Consider the following 10671-nt stretch of genomic DNA (forward strand, 5'->3'; position numbering starts at 1 on the left):
TAGATGAAGCTCTCGGTTACCTGGCTGCCCAGCTCTGACTGATCTAATGGTCCATACAGGATTAGGTGAATGTGCTGCCTTAACAAAGCAGAGCAGAAAGCTAAAGTCTGAAGGTTTGTGGGCTACAGAAAGTCACTCAACCAAGACTCTCCTCTGAGTCTGGGCTGACCTCTGGATCAATAGACCAGAGGGAGAGATGGTATCCCTCAACCTCCAGAGAGCAAAAGGAGCCAATAGCTACTCTCTCTGCTAATCTTATCTCTACTGTGCACCCATAAACACACCATGTGCTATCTATAATAAATCACCCTCAACAGACAAAAAGACTCTATGGGGAAAACTAACAATACAGACTAATAATGTTGCCACAACCCTGGAGTCCCAGTATTACCTGCTGCTGTCACCAGAGCTTCTTTTAGCTCTTCTGCCGCTGCTGGCCACCTCACTGTGAATGCTGTCATTTACATATTTTACACAAGATTGAAATGGCAAAACGGTCTAGCCCAGCTGTTCCCTTGTCTGTGCTAGTACTGATGAAGTAAATTAGCAGGCTAAATCTGGCAGCACAGGGTCCAGGTCCTATAATGAGAGAGCTGAGACTAAATCAGTTGTGGCTGATTGTTGGCTAAGGTTTTTTTGGAGCAGTTGGCATTTCTCTTATCTGCCTTTAAAAGGCAAACAGCTCCCTCTGTTTCCCCCCTTCTAGCTGTCCTTATGTGTTTCTGTGTGTCCTTCATTTGTGTGTGTCTGTGTGTTCAGCTGACAGATGCTGTAAAAGTGAAAACATTGTCACCGTAGCAACTCAAGTGTGCCGTCATGTCAAAGAAGAAAAGAATAGAGCAACAATTTCTTTTATCCTGCTCTGGTTTTCATGTCACTCTATCAGCCGATTACATGAACACACTGACCAACTCTCAGCCTGTTAAAAGACATTCCACTGGGAAACAGGTAAAATACACCTAATCTGAGATTACCTACCAGTTCAATGTGAAGATTTATCTTACATTAAAAGCTGACATAAATAAATTTGAAATTAATTTCTAGTCACCAACATGGTAAGTTACTGTATGTAATGATAAGCTCTTTCAAAGTTGCATTAAAAGAGGCTTTCACTATTCAGAAATGCCATCTTTTAGCATGTCAGTGGTACTGTACATTTTCTGCTACTATTTTAATGAAAAAACAAACAAAAAACAAAATATTGTAAAACTGTTATGCAATTTAACATTATTTGAGTTTTGCCAGATATTAACAGGTATTCATCACAGATAATCACTTCATACAAATTGTTAAGTAAAATGTCAATGTTCCACAGATATACTCTATGAACCATGTTGGTGGGGCATTTAATGCCTCAGTGATGTCAAAAAATGTATTGTAAGGTCATTCCTATTGCTTTTCTTTTTTCCCGTTTGGGATGATTTGTTTTGAGTTTTGGCACTATAGTTCCCATCATGCATTGTGTGATGTAAAACAGGAAGTGTAATGTTGCTTCGGAGCTACTCAGTTAACAGTGGGCTATATCTGAGCTTTGTTTTCTTAGCCTATAGATATGTAAACAAGACACCATTAACGCGTTTTCATCTGAATTATAATGAGTTATGTAATGTATTCCAAGGATTTCACTTCTTAAGGGCTTTTGCCAAGAGATCCTGTAGTGTTGAAATTTAATCATCAATACCATTAAAATAAAGGCTATCTATAAAACTTAAACTTTTCAAGCATTCAGGCCAGTTTCAATAGATGTCTTTTCTGTTCTATAAAATAGCAAAAAATGAAAAAGCAAAAGCCACTGGCCTTTCCCCCAATCAATTTTACTTTAATTCACCTGCATTAAATCCTCATGATTTGATGACATTCTCAGTGGCATGCTGACGGAGGACCAACCAGGGGCCTGCTAAATACTGAGGATCAGTCCAAGTGATGGAGCCAACATGCAGCCGCTACCCTACATATCTCTTGCTAGTAGATACTCTTTTACACATCCTGGTTGACATTCCACTTTTATAGTATTGTGTGTTTCCAATGGAGTTTGGAGTTTGTGTTTCCACTGTTAGTGTAATTATTGTACACAGTAATGGCGGTGACGCATAAGAACACAACATATAAGTCAGCTGCTGAATTTGTTCATATTTGCTTATTTGACCTCGAAGAGGATGGTAAGCTGCCATAGACACCTGTGTTCATGTGAAAGTGGATGGGACCAGGGGAGTACCCTCCTACACAGAGCAGAAAATTTTGTCAGTGAGGAGGAGGCTAGAGAGAGGGTGATGTAGCGTGTCAGAGGGGCACTGTGGGCCAATGGGTACAAAGAGTGGATGATTAGAATCCTGCCCCAACTTAAAACCATAGACCATAAGATCTCTGCCCCCCCTTGAGAGGAAAACTGGCATGGTGTATAACATCAACATCACATCACATGTAACAGATGAGGGGAACACTACATCAGTGGAAACAGGATCCAGGAGAAGACTCAATGAACAGTGGAAAGAGTCATCAGCTATGTTAAAACAGCTCAAAGCATCCACTGGGAAGGGGTCAAAGATCATCGCCCAGAAGTCAATGGATGGCTGGAGAAAGATCAAGAGGAAAAAATTCCATACTTAGGTCACATGACAACAACTGCGATATTTCACAGACAGCTGAGCAAAATCCATCCACTGAAGAAGACTGTGAGATGCTCAGGAAAGCTCAAATATGCAGTCAAATATTGGACATAGTCAATATCTGACTATAGTTGTTTACTGAAATAACTCCCTAACTGCACAATGAAAAGCAGCTGAAAAGGATTTGATGAAAAGGATTTGTTTTGTTTTTTTACATGATTTAAACAGATATAGGGTTATTGGTATGATGCCTATATGTGCTAAGGCAGTGTTTCTGCGATCATTGCCTTGGGGGGTGGCGTATCCCCTCAACAGGGCCTGCCCGCCCCCTCAAGAAACGAAAGACAAAAAAAATTTAAAATTAAAAAAACAAAATATTGTAATGTTATTTAACTAATTTATATGCACTCATCTCATTTCAGCTCAGTTTGAGAGTCTGTAATACGTTTTTCCCATTCACAGGTCTTGAATGGGTCTTTCCTCTTCTCTGCTTTCTGTTTCACGTCTGAAAGTCGTCCCAAAATACCAGCGTTTTTTTTAAACGCAGGTAAAACGCAGGTAAAAATTTACACTTAAGCCCCCCCTAAGGAAAAGAAAAGGCACAAATAACTGTTTTTTCATAAATAGAACTGGATTTTCTTTCTTTGAGATGGCCTCGTGATGATCACCGACTAAAGGTCAAAGTTTAACCACCTTTTGAAGAACAACTTTACGGTATATACCTACACAAACCTATTTACATAACACACACTCTTGCTCTTTGATACACAGATGAAAAAACATCTTAATTTTTAATATGAGATTTGGAAGCACTAGAGAAAGCTAATCAAAAGCTGTGGTTACATTTTGCATGTTGCGGCACCAGGAGCCATGGAGACGAGACAGAAATAGATACTGGCACTTAGGAAAAAGCAAACATTAGCAGAGCTGCGAAAACGAGGCTTGGTGTATGCACAGACATGACGTGTCTGCACCAAAGAACATGCCTGGTTGCATAAGGACAATGTATATTCAATTTCCACTGTACTGTATTGTTTCCCTGAAGCCCCCCCCCCCAGCTCAAATACTCATATATTCAGGGCATAGTGGTTCTGCTTCCTTTCACTGACTGCTGTGTAGGAGTCAAATTAGAGTGAGCTGATCCAGTGTGGCAGTGCTGTGAAGGCTTAAGTGGAGAAAAGAGCAGAGGAGGAAGAAGCGTAAGGAAAGGCAGCAAAGATGGAGGAGAAGCAGAAAGAGGAGGGGGAGTAATGGTGAGGAGTGGGAGAAGTGGGCTAAGTTAATGGATGGAGGATATTATATAGGAGGGGATAATGAGAGGGAGGGACAGCTTAATGAGGGGGCTGATAGAGACTGGGTAGCAAAACTAAAAGGTTATATGGAGCACAGGCTCTATTACAGAGGAGAGTTGGGGACATCATAATCCCTGTGGCCTTATAAGTAATTACTATGTGATAGAGAGAGAGAATGGGAAGACCTATCTTCTGTCAGCAGAATTGGAATTAACTCCCTAACGGTTCCCTCACTGCACCATGCTTTTATGTGTGTGAGTGTGTGTTTTTCCCATACTCCTACCCTTTTAAGATTTGAGTGGTTGACTTTCAGAGTGACAGCATTTCTTCATAGTGAGGGCACTTTGCTCTCAGGTTTCATGTCTATAAGAAAGTTAGTTTTAGGTTAGGAGTTGTATTTATGGATAAAGGAATCCGTAGAATACATAAAATGTGTGGTTCCCTCCTCTGTGCGTGGATCATAAGACAGCAGGAGGTCTGGACAGTGTATTCTAGGCTTTTAACACAGCAGGCAGACTGCTTTTATCTACCCGTCCTACAGATACACAGTACCCAGGCTGCTTGCCTTCAGTCTGGTATGAAAACATTTGCATTGTTAAGCAACAAGAAGATAAACACCAACATTTTGTGCCCCTGTTTATCACTAGCTCCAGTACTGCATGCTAACACTTTAGCATGCAATGTGTAAAGTAAAAGCAAGACTTTAGAACTATCCAAATTAAGTCGAATGACTGGAAGAAATTAGACCCATATTTGGACCTGCTGAGCATGAAAAACATGAAAAGTAGTCCCAGCTAGAAAAAACGGATTTATGCAGTATCAGTATCATATTTTCCACATTCAGAATTTTTACTAATTGCTACCTCAATAATGCTACTACTGCTACTCATTTGAGTAGTTTCATGTATGTTCAAGTTCAAGTTTATTGTCATCATCATACTTTCAGAACCATTAGAAATCTATAAAATGAATTATCTGTGGAACATAAGTCCTTATGTTTTCAATATGTTTTGTTAATTTATTTCTTTCAATTTACTGATAAATTAAATGGATTTATAGGCAGTTTTTTGATTACATTCAAGGGCAGAGTTACAGCAGCTTATGTCAATACTCATTTGGCAAAAAATGATTCATATACCGTATGTGAATATATGCTTTGTGCACTACAGGATGAGATGAGAGATGTAATTTATAGTTTATCCCTGCACAATAAACAGTGAGCAGTTTCAGTTATGGTTGGATCAAAGTACTGTTGTTGATGTTGTTCTTGCACACCATTTCTGTTAGACTGCAATGTATTTGTGTTTGTAAGAAACAAATTTGTTATGGTGAAGTAAGCTAAAGAAGCGGAATTGAAATGTGTTTGAATTCACAGGTTGTTTATCTGGTATATTTTTACTGCAGGCCCACAAGCTACAATTTGCCTGCCACTGCTAGAAAGTAGACACAAACATTGCATGCTAACTATTGTAGTTAGAATGCAAGACATTTGTTTACTTCACTGTTTTGTACCATAACAAAACAATAGGAAGCATACGCCACCGGTCGTCAGTCAAACGGTTACTTCGGAACACTGCTGTCAAAATGTCAGTCGCCTTGTCAGAAAGAGATGGCCCATCCTCCCAACAGCACTGAGTGACAGACACACGCTACATCAGTGTTAAATTTCCTCCTAACTTTAACAAGAAGGAGCTCCATCCTCTGTTTGTCTTATTAGCAAATGAGCAGGCAAATGTTGCACTAAGGCCGTTATCGAACCAAATCAATTTAACGTGACAGCTGCACACTATGAATAGCATTTGAATGGTTTTTACTGTATGAGTGTGTGTGGAAGTATTCAAGGGCTGCTGAAAGAAGAAAGGATGAGGGCAGGCAGTAGAAATGGGAAGGGGCGAGTGGAAAGGAAAGCCTGGGGAGAGGAGGTGAGGAGGTGAGGCTCTTTATCTAGAAGAAAATTAATGACACTACTGTACCGTCAGGTGTGAGTCCCAGGCAGGAGACCCTGGATGATTTCTCAGCACTGCGATTCAGTTACCTGTGAATTCAAGAAGACAGCACTAAAACTCTACACCACAGAGAATTATTACCCACCTCTGCAGCTCTACAGAGCTTTTTATACTCTTTTAGCTCATTGTTTTCCATTGGTGGCGTGCAATTTTAATATGTTTCTCTGACCACCCTCAACTAAGGCTGGGTATAGAACCTCTATTGTTTTTTTGGTACGAAGCAAAATGTGTCTAAAGCACTGAGTATCAAAATCTGTCATGTAAAGCTACCATCAAATCTTTCCATAGATTTATAATATCTAGTTATTCTTTGATCAGAGTGTTCCTCACGTAAATCATAATTTTGCCCGGTTAAGACTATTTCTTTTTGGCTGTATGTCTTGTACAGCTGCTGGTGTTTAGACAAGAATGAAAAAAGAGTTTTGTTATTTCCCAAAAGTGTTTCTACTTCTCAGAGTATAGATTTGAAATGGTACAGGAACCAAGGTATTGCACTGGCACTAGAACTGGTTTTTAGCAGCAGTTTTCAGCAAAAAATTGGTAAATAAATAAATAAAAGCCCTGTACGCTAACTGCACAGCACTGAGCGACAGACAAAGTTAGTGACTGGCTAATGTAAGAAAGTCAAACATCTATCAGCTAAACTCCTCAGGAGTCGGTGGAGGCCAAAGGAGTAAGGACAGCGAATATTTGACTTACATTTACCAGGTGGCCTGAGACGCAACTCGAAATGTATAGTAATGCTGCTGTTTCTGGTGCGTGTATATGTAGGCAACTGCTTGCTAACACATTAACCATAACAACTGGCTGTGTGTCTGTCATCTTGTTTTGGAGTTCATGCCTGTCTACTAGTGGCCAAAAATTGATTCAAGCAGTCTTAAAATACAAAACTGCACTTAGCTGCTCAAATTCTATATAAATAGTTAGCTAACTTTACCAAATATCATTGACAGGTTAAAACAGGTTTATTATTTATTGAGCAAAGTTTGGGGTTCATGTTTCTCTCCCAGTTTTACTGATGGGGACCACTGAGGCACTTATATTGTTATGTAATTGTAGGTTAATTAGGTTGAAAATTCACAGCTTTAGTGGAAAATGTGGATGTAGGAGAGAGTGACAATCCCCCTCAGGGAGAAGGGAAGAGAAAGAAATGTCATTCTTCCTCCTGTACATCTGTGCTCAGCTTGAACCTAGACAGAATGAAGACAGACAAGGGTGGTGAATATTGAGTGAGTGACCTTTCAGATGAGGCCTGGATGGTCTTTATATTCCCTGTCATCATTGTCATGAGGACTGTAACAATAGATCCATCATCATCAATCACCATTCCATGGTGCTGGGGAAGGACTTTAAAACCCTATTTAACTATGACAAATGGTATAAACAATCCAATAATATTCAGATAAGGACTTCAACCCAGTTGCCAGTTTATGAGGAAGACCAAGCTTAAATTAATGAAAACTATTACAACAGCCCGGCAATAAATCATGCCTCCATGAAGGTTATAATGTCCAGTTTATTTATTTATTTTTTGTTAAAACTGTTTAGAAATGTGTCGGTTCAACTCCATGGTCACTGACATTTTTTGGTGCTGTTAGAATGTGAGGTGTTTATACTGAGAGACATTTCTAACATTTTGTCAGCCCCATTTATATCAATGTGGATGCACTAAATATTAAAAAAAAAAACATCTCTCTAAAGCTGTTTCACCAAAAAACTACACATCAGGACCTTCATGGCGGGCGGGTTAGTTTCATGGATGTTGCCGGGACTGCATTAGTTTAAGCTAAGTGGACCTAGTAAACTGGCAGCTTTGGTGTGGGTTACTCATTGGCAGGTTGTGGTATTCTCTAGTGTCACAAAGCTGATATTCCTCAAGCATTTATCTCCATCACTCTAACATGCTGAATTGAATGACCATAGGCCCATATTCTTCAGAATGGGAAGAGCCATTGAGACAGTTCCGTACTGCTGTTTATCTTGACAACTGCAGTGCAGACTTTTGGGCTTTTAATTATCAATGTTGCACACAAAGCCAACTACGACAGCAACATTTGCACTGTTTACCTCTTCTGAAGTGGCTAGCGACAGAGAGTCACCTTCTCTAAAAATTGTTTTAATATTAGCCTACAACGCCCTCAATAAAAAAACTAGCTTAACTGTACGTTGGTGTCATCAACTAACCGAAGTTAGAGTAGAAAACACTAACTTTCTCGATGTTTCCTAGCCACCGTGTAGCCTCATGTAACGGGTAACGCAATACTGCTAGCTAAAGTACCAGCGCTACTTTTCAGCTGAGCCGGGAGTCATGTAAACCGCCTCAGTGACCTGCCTCTCGGATAGAGCCGGAGCTTCCCATTAATCTCCCCTCTCGAGCTACTTACTTTCCCCGTTTCCGTCGCCCCTCTCTCGGTGTGATCCGCTTCTCCTTCTCTTCCCTTTCCCTTCCCTCTCTCTCCCTCTCTCTCTCTCTGTGTGTGGAAGGGAGACGGAGGGAGCGGGGGTTGAATCGGATCCAGGAGGATGGAAGATGGGAGGCGAGGCGCGCCGCTCGCAGCTCCCCGCCGCGCCAGCAGTCCACAGCGGAGGCGCGGGGCTGTAACACGACGGGGCTCCGCTCGCCGAGCCTGTTATATCGCCATTATGTGGGTCAGAGATGAAGTATTCATCTCCGGCTTTCATCCCACAAGTTAAGATCCATCCCTGCGATGGTACAATCCGGAGAGAGATGGATAGAGCCTGTGTGTTGTGATAACCTATATTTGGTAAAGGGAAGCCCACTGACACTATTTCTTGTATTTGGATTGAAAGAGATACTGAATGATATGAATCGGGTCGTTATTGGTCTTTCAGTTAATTTGAAGATACGGTACCAACGTGTATTTTATAAATTAAAATAAATCCAAACGCATGGCGTTAGAGGGAGGATTGGCATGATTGAACCTGCAGTGAGAAAGAAGCTCTGTATTTGCATGTCCTCCTCTGACTTGTAGTTCAGTACACAGCTATCTAGTCTGAACATTATTTTATTATTTTGGTACCCCTAGGCCAGACATGGGCCCACACTGATACACAGATGGGATCTTTTCATTTTAATATTTTATTATTATTATTCATTATTCGTTTGTCACAGCAGACATTTTGATATGTCAAAGCAGAAAAAGCACCGGTGCAGGTAAATTAATAACATTAATCACGGCTGAGTTCCATTTAGGTGAGCCGGGTGCAGGCTCTGGTCTTGTACGAGCTTGGCTCACTGGGACACTTGACAGAACCGAGCCATTGTTGATGTTAGTAGTTTCAACTGCGCTTCCCCTGCTGTGTCAAAATGTCTGCTGAGAAAAAGGACTCTTCCTACTTTTATGCGCACACGTGTGTCCCTGTTAGGACTATTCCGGCTTTATTCATAGTCACAAAAAAATACATGTCAGATAAGAAACCTGGATACTCATATCTCCGCATGATTTGTACACAGCTGTGTACAAATCATGCAGAGAGCCGGCAGTGTCATTTATATGACAATGAGCGTCAGCCCTTAATACCGAGTCCCCTTACAGAGTCAGCCTGCAGAATCCTCTCGAAATCATCTCTAGAGTGTGTAGTCAAGTGTGAGCAATATGAAGGACTTTTAAAGGTAGACTGGTAGACTGCCTTTGCCTAAAATTGCCATGTACCCAGTACGGGCTGAGTGCCGCTGCTGGAGCAGATGGGGCTTACAGTGCCTTGCTCAAGGGCATCCAGTGCCGGTTAAAAATCCACTTCCTCGTACTCACTTCTAAAATCCATTTCCCGGCCATTCGGTGCCACAATTTCTTGCCAATCTATAGGACAGAATATGTTGTTTTAAAATGACTAAATTAACCCAAGGCAATTTTTATTACAGTCAGTGAGTAACAATGTGACTTCATGCAGTTGGCTGTGAAACCTTAAAATAAAAAAAGCATCTGCTTGAATCATGATCAGAATTTAATCATAAGTTTTATTGGCTGAGTAATTTGGAAACATCAAACAATGAATGAACTTGAACTTTTCATCCACACAGTATCCTTGTTTTGAGGTTTATCATGGTTTTGATCATTTTTAGGATACAATGTTTACATGGAGCATGAAAAATATGGTTATTCTTCCCCCTGTTTACGTCGTGCAGGATTGTGATCGTCTGTGAGAACAACAAAAGGTTGTAGTGTAAACCTTTTTCAGTGTGTAGATCAACATTAAATCATTTATCATCATATTTTTTGCTTTGCTAGTAACCTACAAATAACTTGAGTTGTGTACACACTTGTGAAATGAATATGGTGTTTATGTTCCACAGTACCCTGGTTTCTATTGACACTCCATCTTGCATTTTCAGGTTTCAAATCTGGCATACAGGCTTAAAAAGGGTTTGTGATACCAGGATGTGATGTTTACATGCACAAAATATACATTAACCAGTCAGGGATAACCCAAAAAAACTGATCTTAACCAGTTTACTAATATGCATATAAACACATTCAACAGGAAGACGCACTGTAAGGAAGTATTTTGTGTTTGCTGTTATGTGTTCCATTTTTGCAATATTTAATCCTTACTATATGGCCATGAATCCTTTGAACTATTCAGAAAATAAATACAAGTTTAGTGTTATCAGTTTCAACATTGATGAGTTTTACATTCGCATCGACCTTTTGAGACGGTTTTGATTTCACTCTTCATTTCCAACCTCTTATGACTTCCTGAGGGTACAGCCATGTATACATATAGAATATAAAAGCAGTTTCTCTG

At 40.3% G+C, this 10671-nt stretch overlaps 1 protein-coding gene across 3 annotated transcripts in view; it reads right to left on the reverse strand.

Annotated features, from left to right (window-relative positions):
- klhdc8a (kelch domain containing 8A) overlaps positions 1-8483 on the reverse strand; it is a 46422-nt gene extending 37939 nt beyond the window's left edge. For all 3 annotated transcript variants that reach the window (XM_040158721.1, XM_040158722.1, XM_040158723.1), the window contains exons 1-2: positions 8289-8483; positions 5872-5933 (exon numbers count right to left, since the gene is read on the reverse strand). The gene's annotated coding sequence lies outside the window, so the exon portion shown is untranslated. The remainder of the gene's footprint in view (positions 1-5871; positions 5934-8288) is intronic.
- Positions 8484-10671: the final 2188 nt, after the last annotated feature.

The sequence above is a fragment of the Xiphias gladius genome, chromosome 21, assembly GCF_016859285.1.
Source record: "Xiphias gladius isolate SHS-SW01 ecotype Sanya breed wild chromosome 21, ASM1685928v1, whole genome shotgun sequence".
NCBI lineage: Eukaryota > Metazoa > Chordata > Actinopteri > Istiophoriformes > Xiphiidae > Xiphias > Xiphias gladius.